This window comes from Prorops nasuta, unplaced genomic scaffold (genome assembly GCF_024137725.1).
Source record: "Prorops nasuta isolate Cenicafe-Biocafe unplaced genomic scaffold, Cenicafe_Pnas_1.2 PNAS00011, whole genome shotgun sequence".
NCBI lineage: Eukaryota > Metazoa > Arthropoda > Insecta > Hymenoptera > Bethylidae > Prorops > Prorops nasuta.
Window position 1 is genome coordinate 6,300,954 of NW_027116808.1, and position 16,470 is coordinate 6,317,423.

A 16,470-nucleotide genomic window follows, 5' to 3' on the forward strand; every position below is an offset into this window, starting at 1 on the left:
ACTAAAGAATGTAGTACCTATGAACGCACTAAGTATTAGTGAAAATTTTCGTCATAACAATGATCCCAACTGTCATATATGTAAAAAGCCATTTCTTCCAAATCAAATACGTTTTCGTCATCATGATCATTTGACTGGTAAATATAGAAGACCCGCTCACAATAACTGTAATTTAAACTATAAAGATTCACACGTTATTCCGGTAATTTTTCATAATTTATCTGGTAATGATTCACATTTCATCTTCAATACGTTCGCTAACTTGTATAAGGGGTCAGTATCCCTGTTACCTGTACATAAGGAAAAATATATTTCATTTACAAAATACATACGGAACTATAATATTCAGCTCAAATTTATTGATTCATTTAAATTCCTAGCATCAAGTTTAGACAAATTGAGCTCATCCTTGGGGAGATCTCAATTGAAACATTTAGAGTCAGAATTTTCGAATTTAAATATGGAACAATTTAATCTTTTAAGAAGGAAAGGTATTTTTCCTTATAATTACATAGATAATCTGAATTGTTTGGAAGAAAATGCTTTACCACCTCGTGAATTATTCCATAATAAACTAACTGACAGTGATATCAGTGAAGAGGCATATAATCATGCTAAGGAGGTATGGGTCAAATTTCAAATACAAACACTTGGCGAGTACAGTGATCTCTATTTAAAAACTGATGTATTATTGCTGACAGACGTTTTTGAACATTTTCGCGATAGCTGCATGGGAAATTATAATTTGGATCCTGCACATTATTTTACACTCCCAGACTTCATTTGGGACGCAATGCTTAAATATACTGGAATAAAATTGGAACTTTTCACTGATGTTGAAATGTTGCTTTTCGTAGAACGCGGAATACGTGGTGGTTTGAGTCAGTGCTCTCACCGCTATGAAAAAGCAAACAATCGGTATATGAATGATTATGACTCAACAAAACCAAGCAAATATTTAATGTACTATGATGTAAATAATCTATACGGATGGGCAATGTGTCAAGCTCTACCTACTCATGGATTTCGCTGGATTGAAGATACTAACAACTTTGATATCTCTAGCATACCTATAGATTCATCTGAGGGTTTTCTTTTAGAGGTAGACTTGGAGTATCCAAGCGTACTTCATGATAATCACTCTGACTTGCCATTTTGTCCGGTACGTGAGGCTCCGCCCGGAGCACGACAGACGAACCTACTTGTAACTGTCGAAAATAAGGAGCGTTATATTATACATTATCGGGCTTTACAACAATGTATTCGTCATGGAGTGGTACTGAAACGTATCCATCGCGGATTAAGATTCCAGCAATCGGCATGGCTAAACAAATATATAGACTTAAACACACGTTTGCGAGCTGCATCTAAAAATGAGTTTGAGAAAAATATTTTCAAACTAATGAACAATGCAGTGTTCGGTAAGACGATGGAAAATGTAAGAAATAGAGTTGATGTGAGGATTGTTAGTAAGTGGGAAGGAAGATATGGAGCAAAAGCTTTGATATCCCGACCAAGTTTTCATAGTAGCGCTATATTCAACGAAAATTTAGTAGCGATAGAATTAAAAAAATTAACGGCGAAATTTGATAAACCTATATACGTAGGTATGAGTATTCTAGATATTTCAAAAACATGTTTATACGAATTCCACTATGATTATATGTTTCCAACGTTTGGTAGGAAATGTAGAGCATTGTATACCGATACAGATAGTTTGATATACAGTATCGAATGCGATGACATTTACACGATCATGAGGAAAAATCTTTCAAGATTCAATACTGGTGATTATTCGCCTAATAATCAGTATAATTTACCTCTAGTAAATAAAAAAGTGCCCGGTTTAATGAAAGATGAGAATAACGGGAGAATTATGACTAAGTTTTTTGGGCTGAGATAAAAAATGTATACATTTAAATTACAAGATACAATTTTCAAAAAAGTTAAGGCCGTTAAGAGTTGCGTTATCGCTAGAAAAATAACGTTTGAAGATTATAAAGACTGCTTAAAAATTTTTACAGTTCATATCGATAATCAGAATTTAATTCGTTCAAAATTGCATAATGTTTATTCAATTGCACAAAAAAAAATGTCTCTCAGTCCACACGATGATAGGCGCTGTATTGTACAAGGTACTGTATCGACTCTACCATGGGGTCATTATAGGATAACTGAAATAGAATTAAGTGAAGTAGATTTAAATGAAGATTAAATATTTGTTTCTTTATTAATAAATTATACGTTAAAAAATGTTGTTTTTATTTATCCATAAATTATGTTTATTGTCGCACGAATCCTAACCACTTTACAAAGACTTTGTCACCCTTCTTACGTAATACCTTCTCAACCAAATATACATTAGGATTAGCAGTTTTTAAAAGTTCATATTCGTAAAATCCCCCGTATATATCCGTACCACTAGAATCCCTTAGTAAATATGTAATAGGATTTGTTTTCTGCACTTTAATAATTTCAAATATTTCAGTTGTCCAATTTGGTGTGTAGCCTTTTGCAAATACATTTTTATATTTACTGATTCGCACAAAATCACCGACTTTGAACTTGGCACGACCAACGATCTTTATATTACTGAATACTGTTGCTAGGAGCTTATTAGCATGTTCAGTTTTCACATCGACTGGACGCATTCCTATAGTACGATGTTTTCTTGCATTGTACTCGTCAACCAATTGTTGCAACATAGCTCTCCACTTGTAATTTCCATTCAATGTAAATCCTTTCCACATTTCAGTCTTCAACGTTCGATCCAACGCTCGACTATCGTCGCTTTCAATACGCTGTATGTTGAGTAATGATTTATTCCACGTTTTTTCATAAGCGATTGGAAATCACTATTATAAAGTTCCTTGCCATCATCAGTCTGTATATTTTTAGGACATCTCCCACTCTTCAGGATATTCAACAATGCAGTTGTAACTTCCTTGCCTGACTTGGTTTTCAAGGCTATTGCTCAGCCATATTTTGACAATGCATCTATAACTGTGAGAATGTAGTTGTAGCAGAGATGAAACGGGAGATTGCTGATGCCGTGTCCCGAAGCAATCCTTGCCGGTAGGCGGCGCTTCGATCCCATCGTTTAGCTTCCTGCAGCTTCCAGATGATTATGCCCTCGCGCCATCTATCGAAACTGATGCGAAACAACACGGCAGAGCTTCGAATAGGGTAAAACAGATCTACATTAAATAATTTTATAATTTAAGAAAATATTTTTATTTTAGCGTAGAAAGATACACGAAAATAGCATTAATTTGTTAACAAATGAAATTAATATAAGTGTTATACATATACCCTACATTATTATTACAATATCGTTCTTAAATTTAAACATATGACTTCCAGATGATTTGTTTGATATATATATATATCAAACAAATCATCTGGAAGTCATATGTTTAAATTTAAGAAGGATATTGTAATAATAATGTAGGGTATATGTATAACACTTATATTAATTTCATTTGTTAACAAATTAATGCTATTTTCGTGTATCTTTCTACGCTAAAATAAAAATATTTTCTTAAATTATAAAATTATTTAATGTAGATCTGTTTTACCCTATTCGAAGCTCTGCCGTGTTGTTTCGCATCAGTTTCGATAGATGGCGCGAGGGCATAATCATCTGGAAGCTGCATGAAGCTAAACGATGGGATCGAAGCGCCGCCTACCGGCAAGGATTGCTTCGGGACACGGCATCAGCAATCTCCCGTTTCATCTCTGGTTGTAGCCTGCGTCTGGATAGTTTCTCATGTTTACCAGATCTGCTTGCAAGAGGTCATCGAAGCCTCGTATTATTACACGTCTACGTAAAAAATTCCATCTGGCAAGCACATGCAACTCCTCTATCAATTGCTTCTTCTCCTCACTACTCATAACTATTCCAATACGTTTTATGTTTACAGGAGGTCATCAAGCACTGGCGGTAGCATAAGTTTCTTCAGGGCATAATCTATATCGTCTTCTCTATTCTTCTGATTTGCAAAATCATTTTTTGCGAGCTGATTAGAGAAATATTCTACAACAATTTTCAATCCAGCAATCATATCATTTCGTAATTCCTTGTCTTTTCGATCCAATTTATAATCATTATGATCGACTTTATCAATCAATTTATCGATTTTTGTACCAGTTTCATCAATTCGTCGATTTTTTTCATTAGTTGTAAATTTTTCCTCAAGTATGTTACATTTTAGGTAATAGTGAGTTAGCTTCTCACTGTATTCAAAGAATTCTCTCATTAAACTATCACGCACGGTCATTGAGTTCTGTAAAAGAGTAGCCATACTGACCGCACATGTCTCATCAGCAACATCACATTCTAAGTTTGAAATTATTTTCTTCCTGGCATTAAGGGGGTATCCTGCTTTGGAAGGTCTAAGAAACCGTTTTTCAGGGAATTTTTTTAAGATAGAAAAAAATAACCAACTCTAGCGAACTTTCAGGAATATTTTAGTATATAATTGAACATTATAAAAAAATTTTTTTAAAGAAAAATATAAAAATGCAGCCGATTATTAGACACATTTGTTGGGCAATCCGTAATCCGAGTCTTCTATTGGCGGGAGTGATAGAGCTCTTAATATTGATCTGAAACAGAAAGCCAAAAAAATCTTTCATTTTCATACATGTATTTTCTATTTGAACCAAGAAAAATCCGAAGAAATTGTGAAATTTGAAATTTGTTCCGAATTTGAAGCAAAAAATGCTTTTTACGAGAAAAAAAATCTCTTCAATGTGCTGAAAAAGTCTTTTAGAAATTTATTTCCAAAAACCTTTTTGGTTCATATAGAAGAGTAGATAAAACTGAAGCTAAAAAACTTCGGATCGTTACGATAGCTTATTTCTTTTTTTTGCAAACACACCCGCCAGTTTAGAAAAAATGGAAAGACGAAAACTCGCGAAAAAACGCTTTTAAGTTTATGAACTGGAAAAATGTTAATTTTCGGCTACTTACGGCAATAATTCGCTAATCAGCTATTCCTGCGTCATACAATAGATCTTGAGCTTCCTCATGGAACTTATTTTGTTGAAGTTGTTCAAGTCTACGGGCCGTACGAGCTTCCTTACTGGAAAGAGACGAGCGTCGTCTTTCTCGTTCAATCCGTTGTATGTCGACATTATCCGCAAACATTTTACATTGCTGGCCAATTTTCAAATTGAGTAATTGCATGGTATGCAGAACTGCTGAATATCCTTCATTGAACATTCCTGCAGTCATATACGCAGCAATTTCTACGATTTTTTTACCAGAATTCAGATGTTTCGGAGTTATACGCCAGACAGTGGAGTTGAACGATTCGTTCGAATTTTGCGTGTGTCCACCTAAGCATCATGTCATGAGATCGTCATTCGAAAGTTCTTCGTAGAGTGGACGAATATGTTCCTCCACTTTTTCATCAATCAATCGAGCAGAATGTTTGAAGGATGCAAGACGATGACGAGGGGAGGAGCGCGCGCGTTTCAGTCTGACCGAGCACTGGCACTTGCTCGATGCCCCGCTGCGTTTAGTGCTGTATCTTCGGAAATACTGCGAATCCGACTCTATAGCTTCGGATATATGTTCTTATACATATAAGGAATAGATTTAAGCAATAAAAAAAAATTGATTTTTCGAACGTTCTAAAGCAGGATACCCCCTTAAATACATTCATATCTTTATCAAACTTTAAGGTATCATCGTCATTTTTGCGGAAATAATTTCTGACTTTACCGCTATTGAAACCTGCACCAAATTTATTTATCGTCATACTGAAGTAGCACGTTGAACTGAGAAAATCTGGAAACTATAATATCTTTTATATACAATAATGCTTTCTTCTCTCATTTAGATCCTGTCAATTTGCGAATATTATGCTTAATTTTATGATCAATTTTTTGATTTTCTCATCAATTTCATCGGTATGTTTTTTCAGCAGGGCTGTAATTTTTTCTTCAAGAATCTCGCATTTTGATACACATTCATTCAGCTTTAGACTGTATTCATTCATTTGTTTTGTAAAGCTATCACGCTGAGACCTCAAATTATCCATCAGAACACTAATATTCACCCCACTTGTCTCATCAGTAACATCATATCCCAAGTTTGAAATTGTTCTTTTCTTAGCATTAAATACATTCTTACATTTGTCAAACTTTAACGTATCATCGTCAATTTTGCTGAAATAATTTCTCACTTCACCAGTATTGAAACCAGATCCAAATTTATTTATCGTCATAGTGAAGTAGAACACTGTACTGGAAAAATCTTGAAACCACAATTTCTTTTATAAGATGATACCTTCTTCATGGAGCTCCTCAATTATTGACTGTATCTCATTATGGTGATTCGTATGACCAGCTGCAGATAATGCAATTAAAAGTTTTAAACGCTCGACCAATTCGTTTGGATCGTTCCAATATACATAGCTCACTGGATTATTAGAAACACGCATGTATTCCTTGCCTTGCACAAGTTTTGCCTTGGATGGAAATAATGTACTAATTATTTCCTTCCATTTATGACCCTTATTCCCATGAAGCTTTCCTGTGCTAGTGTTATCTCCTCTGTGCACATTAGTTTGAGAAAGAATACTCTTATATGTGCCTAAATCATCTTTAGTATAATCTTCAGGTTCTTTCATGAAGATCAATTCAAATAGACCTTTCGTGCTAGGATAATACTCCATATCAATAATAATAAAATCTTTGTAATCATCAACTTTAAAAGCACATTTCCCAAGCCACATTTTATTCGTCGCTTTATCTAACTTAACTCCAAAATTCTTATCAATTATTCCCGTAGTATTATTCTTCAACAACTCTAAATATTTGGATGAAATTGAACCAGCCTGTATCGTAGATCGATTAGCATCTTTTACAGTCTCTACAGATCTTTGCAGTGGGGGCTCAGTCTGCGCAGGAAATTCTAATTGTTTCGCTAAATCTTGCATCTCTTATTCATCATTCCTCTTCACCTTCTCCTCCTTCTCCTCCTCCACCTCCTCCTCCTCCTTATCAACCTCCAGAGAAAGGTACTGTGTTTCGTGCTCATTATCCGATGAATGACCTTGAACGTTAAATCTGGAGCTGTCTATGAAATCTTTCCGCTGAGGAGTTGATGTGAGATAAGACTTTCTTCGTTTCATCGGAATTATGAAAGACTCCTCACATGAGAGAGATCTCTTTATCGGTTCCTGCTTAATCTCATGTTTCGGTGCAACGAAGATCGCTTCATTATGTTCGGTCAGCTTCTTTAATGGTTCAACTATCGGTTTGAAAGTTTTACTTAAACTGTCTTCCAATATTACTCTGTCCGATTTGAGTGCGCGATATTTTTTACGAATTACTTCACTTGTCTCAGCAATCTTCTTTAGAAGCTTTCTCTTCTTCATTTTGTAGAGTTATTCTCAATTCAGTATATAGACTTGTTCAACGTTCGAGGTTAAACTAACATTTTTAAGCATTAACATCACTCTTTAATCACAGTATATTTATTGAAACCCTTTCGATATCGTCCATTTTGCATTGCAATGTCTTTATCAATTACGAAAAACCCATAATCACGCTTCCAACAATTTGAACACAATTCACAAAATTTTTCAAACTCCATATCTGTATTTACATGTTCATTGTATATATGTTTTAGATTAGTTCCATCTTGTTTAAAAGAATTAAAAAATTTGCATTATCACGTATTAGATGTTTTGGTATCCTTGCATAAGTCTGATAAAGATAAAAGCAATCAATCTTAGAATGCCTACCCATGGAGAAGTAGTCTCTTATATTATCCTGCTTATCGGTTGCGATATCATCAAATATGAAAATCGAATTTGGTAGTGCTTCTGCTACTTTTATAACCTCGCTATTATTAGAAAATTGAAAGTAACCAATTTCTTCATTTTCCGATAGTAGCCGCTCCAAGTATCGATATTTTGGTTGCTGCAATGGTGTTGAATAAACATATAGGTTTTCAAATTTTATACCGTGAGGACTTTCTATAAGGCTAAGCAATACGTTTATTTTTTCGCAATTTGAAGGTCCACAAACTATACAGCGTATGGTTGATGGGAGTAGAGGGCCGTGACGTCTCATGCATTTATCGGTTGTTCGGTAATCTATATTAGAGACGCGAATACCGAGGGGTTGCTTTACGAAATCCATGACGGATTATCTTATAGATATACAACCTATTTATAGGAATGAAACGAACTGATCGATCAGTTCTCATCATGTCGTTCTCAGTGTTAGTAGTGTCAAAATTGGAGGAGTTAACTGCTGAACAGTTGGAATATATACCGAAAATTATACTTTTAAAGCACTTTCCAAATAGTATTAAAGAGGTTTGAAATAAATTACCTGAACACATTCGCGCAGATCCTGAAGTACAACAATATTACTGGTGTTTCAAACATTATAATCTTCCTAATCAAGATCATAATGATGGATTGCCCCCCTCAATAAAAGATTGCTGGGCGTGTCAACAAACTTAGTGAGAGAGAGAAAGAGAGAAGGAAAGGTCCACATGGTGAGCTAGGGCTGTGGCGCCTTTTTCAATAAAATACTGAATAAACTACCGTACGAGCTACATATTCCTGGCTACAATTATTGTGGGCCAGGTACTCGACTTAAGGAGCGGTTAGCACGTAGTGATCGGGGGCGTAAATCCTCTGGACGATGTCTGTCGTGAACACGATATCGCATAATCAATATATAAGGATCTACCTCCACGTCACTAGGCTGACAAAGTGCTTCACAGCGTGCACGAAAACGCATCACAGCTAGTGACTCATCTTTACGTGAACGAGCAGCTGCAGCCGCGAACTGGGCATCTATGAATACAAAACGAAAACTTGGCTTAGGTTTACGTGTATCCGGAAGAAACATGAAGAAGAGAAAATTCGTGTACCAAAGAAACGAGGAGGTTTATTGAGGAAAAAGCAATTTATTCACACAAAAAAACGGGGGGATTAATTACCTCTGCTCCCACTGTTGAGTGCAGTGGGCGCATTAGCTGGAGGCGTAGCAGGTATAACAAAAGCTGTAAACAACGCGAAAGCGTCCAAGAGATAATTGGAGGAAATACAGCGTCACAATCGTTTGATAGAGGGCAGACGTGGACACGGTTTACACCTAGCCCCTTACGGGCAAAAGGGAGAGGGCTTGAAAAAGAAAAAAAAATAAGCAACCTTTCAGCATCTGGAGCTACTAGTAATATTCAATTATTACATGAATGTCATGACATACCGCATTTTCGTGGAATCTTTATGCGTACATCTCTACCACAAACCGTGCTACGCAATGAGTGTGCAATCGTAAATCTCGATGACGCGCGCGAGAAAGGTTTCGGTACACATTGGGTTGCCTACGTTAAACGTAATAAGTGTGTAAAGTATTTCGACTCCTTCGCGCGGAAATTTGAAACCCCCAATTGAACTTGTAGAATATTTTGGACCTTCTGCTATAATCTACTACAACCATGATCAATATCAATCGTATGATACAAGCATATGTGGTCAGTTGTGCGTCAAGTTTCTACGTGAACAATGTCTTTAACAGTTACGCTGTCTGTCTGCGAGTCCATATTGGAGACAGATTTTTTCCCACCGATCAATCTTCAGGAGGGGCAATATGAACTTGGTCTCGTAGACTTTCAAAGCTTCAATTAATCGCTAATGTTGAAGAGTCAAACAATAAGTTTTACTACGATACCGAAGATCTGACTATACCTACAGGTTGTTATTAGCTGACTGTTATAAATGATCTTTTGCGCACATTGATGCATGAAGCGGTTAATGAAGATGTTATTATTCTACGTGCTAATAATAATACGTTGAAAAGTGAAATAAAGTGTAAATATCTGATTGATTTTACAAAACCTAATAATATAGGCTCTTTATTGGGTTTTTCGTCAGATCGAATTATTCAGCCGAACACTCTAGCCAAATCAGACCAGCCAGTAAACATTATAAAGGTCAATATTTTACGAATTGAATGTAATATTACAGCTGGCGCATATACAAACGGCAAACCTCAACATGTTATACATGAATTTTTTCGAAGTGTCCCACCAGGCTATAAAATCTCGGAAACACCGAAAAACGTCATTTACTTGCCAGTCATTGTGAAAGTAATTGACCGTCTCACTTTGCCCATTCTCGATCACGAAAACCGTCTAGTAAATTTCGGTGGGGAAGAAATTACAATTCGATTACATGTTAGAAAATGCTAAATTACAAAAATACTTTAAAATCACCCATACTTGATGAGCCTATCACCAGTCCAACAGCTGCTGCAGGACCAGATACATTAAGTGGGGACTACGTTAGTAGACCATCACTTACAAGAAGAAATATAGCCTTTCTTCAATCACTGGGTTTCAAGGTCAGAAATAAAGATGGACCTTTGGACGTAACCGCGCAACCTGTATACGACAATCGCATTACTAAAATGGAAATACATGCTTACAATCCGTATGCAAATGCATCATTGGGAAATAGTGACGAAATTCGAATTCCAATACAACAGCAAGATTTAATTCTTCTACCATGTGAGAGTTACCTATACATAGAGGGAAAATTAATCGAGGGCACTCGTGCTCAGGGTGCAACAGTTCAAGATACAGTGGGACTTGACTGCAATTCCATGGCATTCTTGTTCGATGAAATTCGCTATGAATTGAATGGTATTGAGATTGACCGCAGTAAGAATGTGGGTATTACCAGTTCCATTAAAAATCTCATTTCCCTGACTGGGGAGGAGAGTACAACTTTACGCCATTCAGGATGGTTTCTATCAGATTATAAGCCTACGAAATATTTCAATTTTTGTGTACCACTGAAAATGCTGTTGGGTTTTTGTGAAGATTATAGAAGAGTCATAATAAATACACGTCATGAGCTCGTTCTTATTCGAGCGCGTAATGATACGAATTCGATATAATCTTGAACGAAAATCACCGACTTCAAAATTGATATGCGAAAAGTTCAATGGAGAATTCCTCATATAACATTAAATGAATACACAAAAATTCAATTTCTATGTATTATCGAGCAAAACAAGAGCCTCACCATGGCTTTTCGATCCTGGGAGCTATACGAATACCTGCTTCTACCAGAAACACAGGCATACGTGGGATGTAAAAGCTACAACACAATTGGAGAAGCGTCGATACGTTATTGTAGCATTTAGAAGAAATAAGAAGAATACGCAGCATATGAAGGTACTTGACTTCGACGACAGCTTTGTTCGTGATGTTAAAGTCTATCTGAATTTTGAATTTTATCCATATGATCGACTCGAAACTGATACTGAAAAATCTCGATTTTCTGTACTATATGATATGTATGTTAAATTTATTCAATCATATTATGCTGGAGAAAACGATCGAAACCAATGCTTCATTACAAAAATTTCTTAGAATATGGTCCTCTCATTGTTATTGATTGTTCGTATCAAAACGAATCTATTAATTCTGGCACGGTTGACGTTAAAATTGAGATCGATTGTTCTAAAAATATTGAAAGTAATACTACGGCGTATTGTTTAATTATACATGATAAAATTATTAAATATAACCCGCTTTCAAGTATTGTTAGAAATGTAAGTTAATCGCTAAAAGACTAGTCAAAATTATTATTGTAATGAAGGAAAAAATAAATAAGTTATATAAGATATACAATAATCATTTATTTGTGTATTCATTTTTTAATCATTCCTCACAAATGTTTTATACATTATTCTTGAGAAACTGGTTGAATAGCTGTAAATACCATATTGTTGTATACTCCCCCCACATATGTGAATTTTAATATATGTTTTGAAACTGCATCTTGAAGCTTCTCGAATTGGCCTGGTATATCCAGTAACATCATCATCCTCGCAGGCAAGAAAAACCATTCGCTTGTTACCACCTTTGATATTATTCTCTCTCCATACTTGGTTTTAATTTTCGATAAATCAGTTATCTGGTACTCCTTATTCACCTCAAATGTCTTCAGCTTTATAAACGTTTTAGGTTGTACAATTGCGAGTTCATAAATCTTAGATTAATCCATTTCTAAAATAAAAAAAATAATATTAAGAAAAAAGAACAACGCATACTAATAACGTAAAAAAAATAATTCTTACCTTGTAAAGATTTTCTACGTCAATTACGTGACACTGGTACTTTGCACTACTTTGGAGCTATAATGAAATATTCTGCATGTAGTGTTAAACACTTGACGCTTCTAATTGAAACTGACTGATATATCCTATGCGCCTGAAAGATTACTCCACTCGTGATTGAAGATTTAAACGTGTTAATACAAGTTCTTCAAATACACGTTAATTATATACAAGTTAATTATATACACGCTCCTTAGATAAAATGATAGCAATCTGGAATATAAAGTTTTCATTGTTTAAATTAAATAAATCCATTTAATTCAAACGTGTCATAACATGCGCCAAATGATAAAGCGATGACTGTGTTTAAAATACAGGCTATTCATTATTTAAAGCAAGAAGTAATCAAGCACACACATATCTGCTATGTGATTCTTTTATTTATATTGCTCAGTTTGGTCTGGCTAGGATCTTACGGTCGTCTCCTAAGTTAAACAGCTTTGAATTTACGAGCGCATCAATGGCTACTTAACAGTTTTACTTCACACTGTGACTCTGTTTAGCACGTGGGAAAAAATAGCTAGAGGGTGGTTGAGAAAGATAAAATATGGTTAGAAAGTTTTGGGAAAGCTCTTATGAGGATATGTGGGGGGTCTCTGGTTGTAAGGCCTGCTTGCAAGAAAATGTAGTAAAAATATCTAGTGTACTCATATATTATCAATGGTATACGAATATTAGCAGGAAATGTATCATTCAATTATCGGAGGATCTCTAGATATAATAAAAAAATCTCTAGTGTACTCATGTATTAGTAATGGTATACGAATATTAGTAGGAAGTGTACCATTCGATTAGCCCCGCCCTCAGAGGATCTTTCTTCCTACCACAGATCTCTTACTTAGGCCCTCCCATTATTTTTCTTTTATGAGGCTTCCCTTTAATTTCATATCAAATTTTTCTTGTGCCTTCATTACTACTTAGATTTTTTATTTTATAAGATACTGTATGCCTTGATTACTAGTCAGATTTTTTTATTTTACAAGACAGTGGTATTTATAGAGTGAAAAAAATATGCAGCCTCACATTTCTATTGTTTTGGGAAATCCTACGGTCAGTGCAGTAGTGGAACTGATAGAATTGCTTGAATTCAATTTTATTGAAATAAGTAAGAGCCGGACCCAAGAAATGATGAGCATAGATGGTAAGTTATTATATGCATTATTTCGAAAACTCTCTAATTTTTTGAATTTATCTCAATAGCATTACCCTTTGTACGAAGATTTTTAATAGGTGTTACAGAGACTATGGAAGAAGGACACGACATTGAAGATTTATTAGGGCGCCCAATAGAAATTATATTAGATGAAATAATAGATGTTTTTAATTTATGTTTCACTAAAAGAAATGACCGAGAGGAGGAAGAAGGCTTTTTAGATATAAATAGTAATTTATTATATGTAAATAAGCTGATTATGTATTTTCTGAAAATCCTCTAATTTGTTGTATTTATCAACAGTGTTTTGCTGCTTACAAATGTTTCTAAGACGCGCTAGAGAAATTGAGGGAGGACACGCGAATTGAACATTAGCATACCTGGTAAGAGAAATAAATTCATATATTATAATTATATATAAAACTAGTGAATAAATTAAAATTTTATTTAACGTTAATGTTCTTCCTAAAAACTTTCTAGCCATCTTTTCCCCCTCTCAACCGACCTCTACACTCTTGAAGGGTCTTTTTTCCCACCATATATCCATCCTAGCCCCTCCTACTATATTCTTCCTATGGACCTTCCATTAAGAACGATATTATAGTTTTCTTCACCATTCAATTCCGTTGATTTTTTGTGTGGATAAAGTGAAAATGCACTATAAATTAGTGATTAATTTAATGTATACCGAGGAGAACCCTATAATTCCTATTGGAACTCAATTAGACGATATCACGACAATTTTAATAGGACTGTTAAGTGGTGAATTAAGTGACAGGGACGAAGCAGTATTTGAAAATAGTAATTTATTATAAATGTGAGATTGTGTCGTGCATTTTACTAAAATCCGTTTATTTTTACAGTATTATTCTATGCACAAATGCTGATGATAGGTATCGCCTCTGTTAATGTGCAGGCGAGGAGGTTGAGTTGAGGAGGACGAGCAGGAATAGGAGGAGGAGGGAGCAGGATGAGGATGAGGAGGAGGCGAGGAGGAGGCGAGGAGGAGCAGGAGGAGGAGGGGGAGGAGGAAGATGAGAGGAGAGAGGATGACAATGAGGAAGAGGATGACGATGAGGAAGAGGAGGTGATGCGGGCGCAGTATTCAATAGAAAGAGGAAGGATAAGCGCGGAAGAATAATTATGTATTTTTCAATTAAAATAGTTTAGTTATTTGATAAATATATTATATGTTGAATTTTAGGAAGAATAGTCATGTATTTTAAAATTGTTTAGTCATTCGTCTTTTATTATATGTTGAATTTTATATTTAAAAGTATCTTTTTCTTTTCTCTTCCTCACCTTTCATTTTTTTTTATACCATTCAGTAAAAAAAAATGAAACAAAGACAAACCTGGTAAAATCTTACAGATTGGGGGAGGGGACAAAGATCTAGAGACCTCCTACATACCCAATATCCTCATAAGAGCAGTCCCAGTGAAGAAGGAGGGACATATAGTTTGGCTTAACGGGATCCTTCAACCCCTCTGTAGCCAACATTACGGAACGAAAAACGATGGAGAATTGTCCAGCGCTATTTTTCAACCGATTTCAATGTTTTTGGGCTTGTTGGAATCGTTAGGACTCGCACTTTGTCATAAATAAAGCGGTATTTTCCAAAAAACGTAAAAAAATCAAATTGTTTAAAAATTCGCTTTAATAATATTTAAACGCAAACAAATCGAAAAATCGGGCTTCTTTATGACGAGATACCAGACCTAACGATTCCAACAAACCCAAAAACATTGAAATCGGTTGAGAAATACAGCCGTACCATTGTCCCGCGTTTCTGAGGTGGACGAAAACCAAAAATTTTTAGGAAGGAAGCTAGCCTTCCGCCCCTCTCGCGGCTCACGCTAACGTGTTCCCCCACTCCAGCATCGAAACTTACTGCGAAGCTTTCCTCATATTTACGCTATTCCCCTATCTGTAACTATACACATATTAATACCGCTAAAATAATGTTGAGAACATTTCATCTTGCCGATATAATGAAGTTGCTAAAATTGCAATTATCATTTTGAAATAAAATTGTAGAAAAGGAGATTTCGTAATGCTTGAAATATAAGGCATACGGCAAAACGCGGGACAATAGTACAATCGTATTTTTCAACAGAATTTGATGAGACTAGTAATAATTAAAGCCATTCTTCATGTAGATTGTCCTAAAGAGCTCGCATTTTCGATAAAGCTTATAGTTTTTCAGCTATGAACGATTGAAGTTGCACGGCGCACTAATACATATTTCTTCTCTCGCGTAGATCAGCTGTTGCGCACGTCCATCTTCAATCGTTCATAACTGGAAAACTATAAGCTTCATCGAAAAGGCGAGCTCTTTAGGACAATCTACACGAAGAATGGCTTTAGTTATGACTCTTCTCATCAAATTCTATTGAGAAATACGCCTGTACCATTGTCCCGCGTTGTGCTATAATTTCAGTTCTTCAAGCGTCACTGACTCGTTCATTCTGCTATTTATTTCGGAACAAATAAAAGTACGATTGCACATTGAAAAATTATATTAAAAACTCTCGATAATGTACATGCTGCTATGAGTATTTCTTAATCTTATGAAGTTTGTCGTAGAAGGTGCAATGCAATCAATTTAGAAGGGCAATTTCGCTATTGAAAATAAGACCCACGTACATACATGGTAAACGCTATGAGTGTTTGTTTACAGTACACTCCACGATTCACTAACACAGTCGCACCCGTATGTATGTAGGCCTACTATGCTGGTTTACATACGCTAGACGAGGCAACAAGCTGTAGAGGGGAGAGGGGAAGCCAACTTTATTTACTCCGAGTACGCATCTTGTTACAGTTTGCATTATAATGACCAAACGAAGCGTTGCAAAATTATGAAAATATTATAAAAGCGTCTCCCATTTTCACGCTCTATTCAATGATGCCACCCAAGTTGTTGGTGAATTTTTACTTTGCTTGAAATAAATAGCAGAATGAACGACTCATTGACACTTGAAGACCTGAAATTATAGCACAACGCGGGGCAATGGTACAGGCGTATTTCTCAATAGAATTTGATGAGACTAGTCATAACTAAAGCCATTCTTCATGTAGATTGTCCTAAAGAGCTCGCATTTTTGATGAAGCTTATAGTTTTCCAGTTATGAACGATTGAAGATGGACGT

At 35.4% G+C, this 16,470-nt stretch overlaps 1 protein-coding gene and 1 pseudogene across 3 annotated transcripts in view; both read right to left on the minus strand.

Annotated features, from left to right (window-relative positions):
- Positions 1–16,470, minus strand: part of LOC136777402 (putative fatty acyl-CoA reductase CG5065) — a 243,313-nt gene that overhangs the window by 126,147 nt on the left and 100,696 nt on the right. The window lies entirely within an intron of this gene.
- LOC136777634 (uncharacterized) lies at positions 4,988–5,768 on the minus strand (annotated as a pseudogene).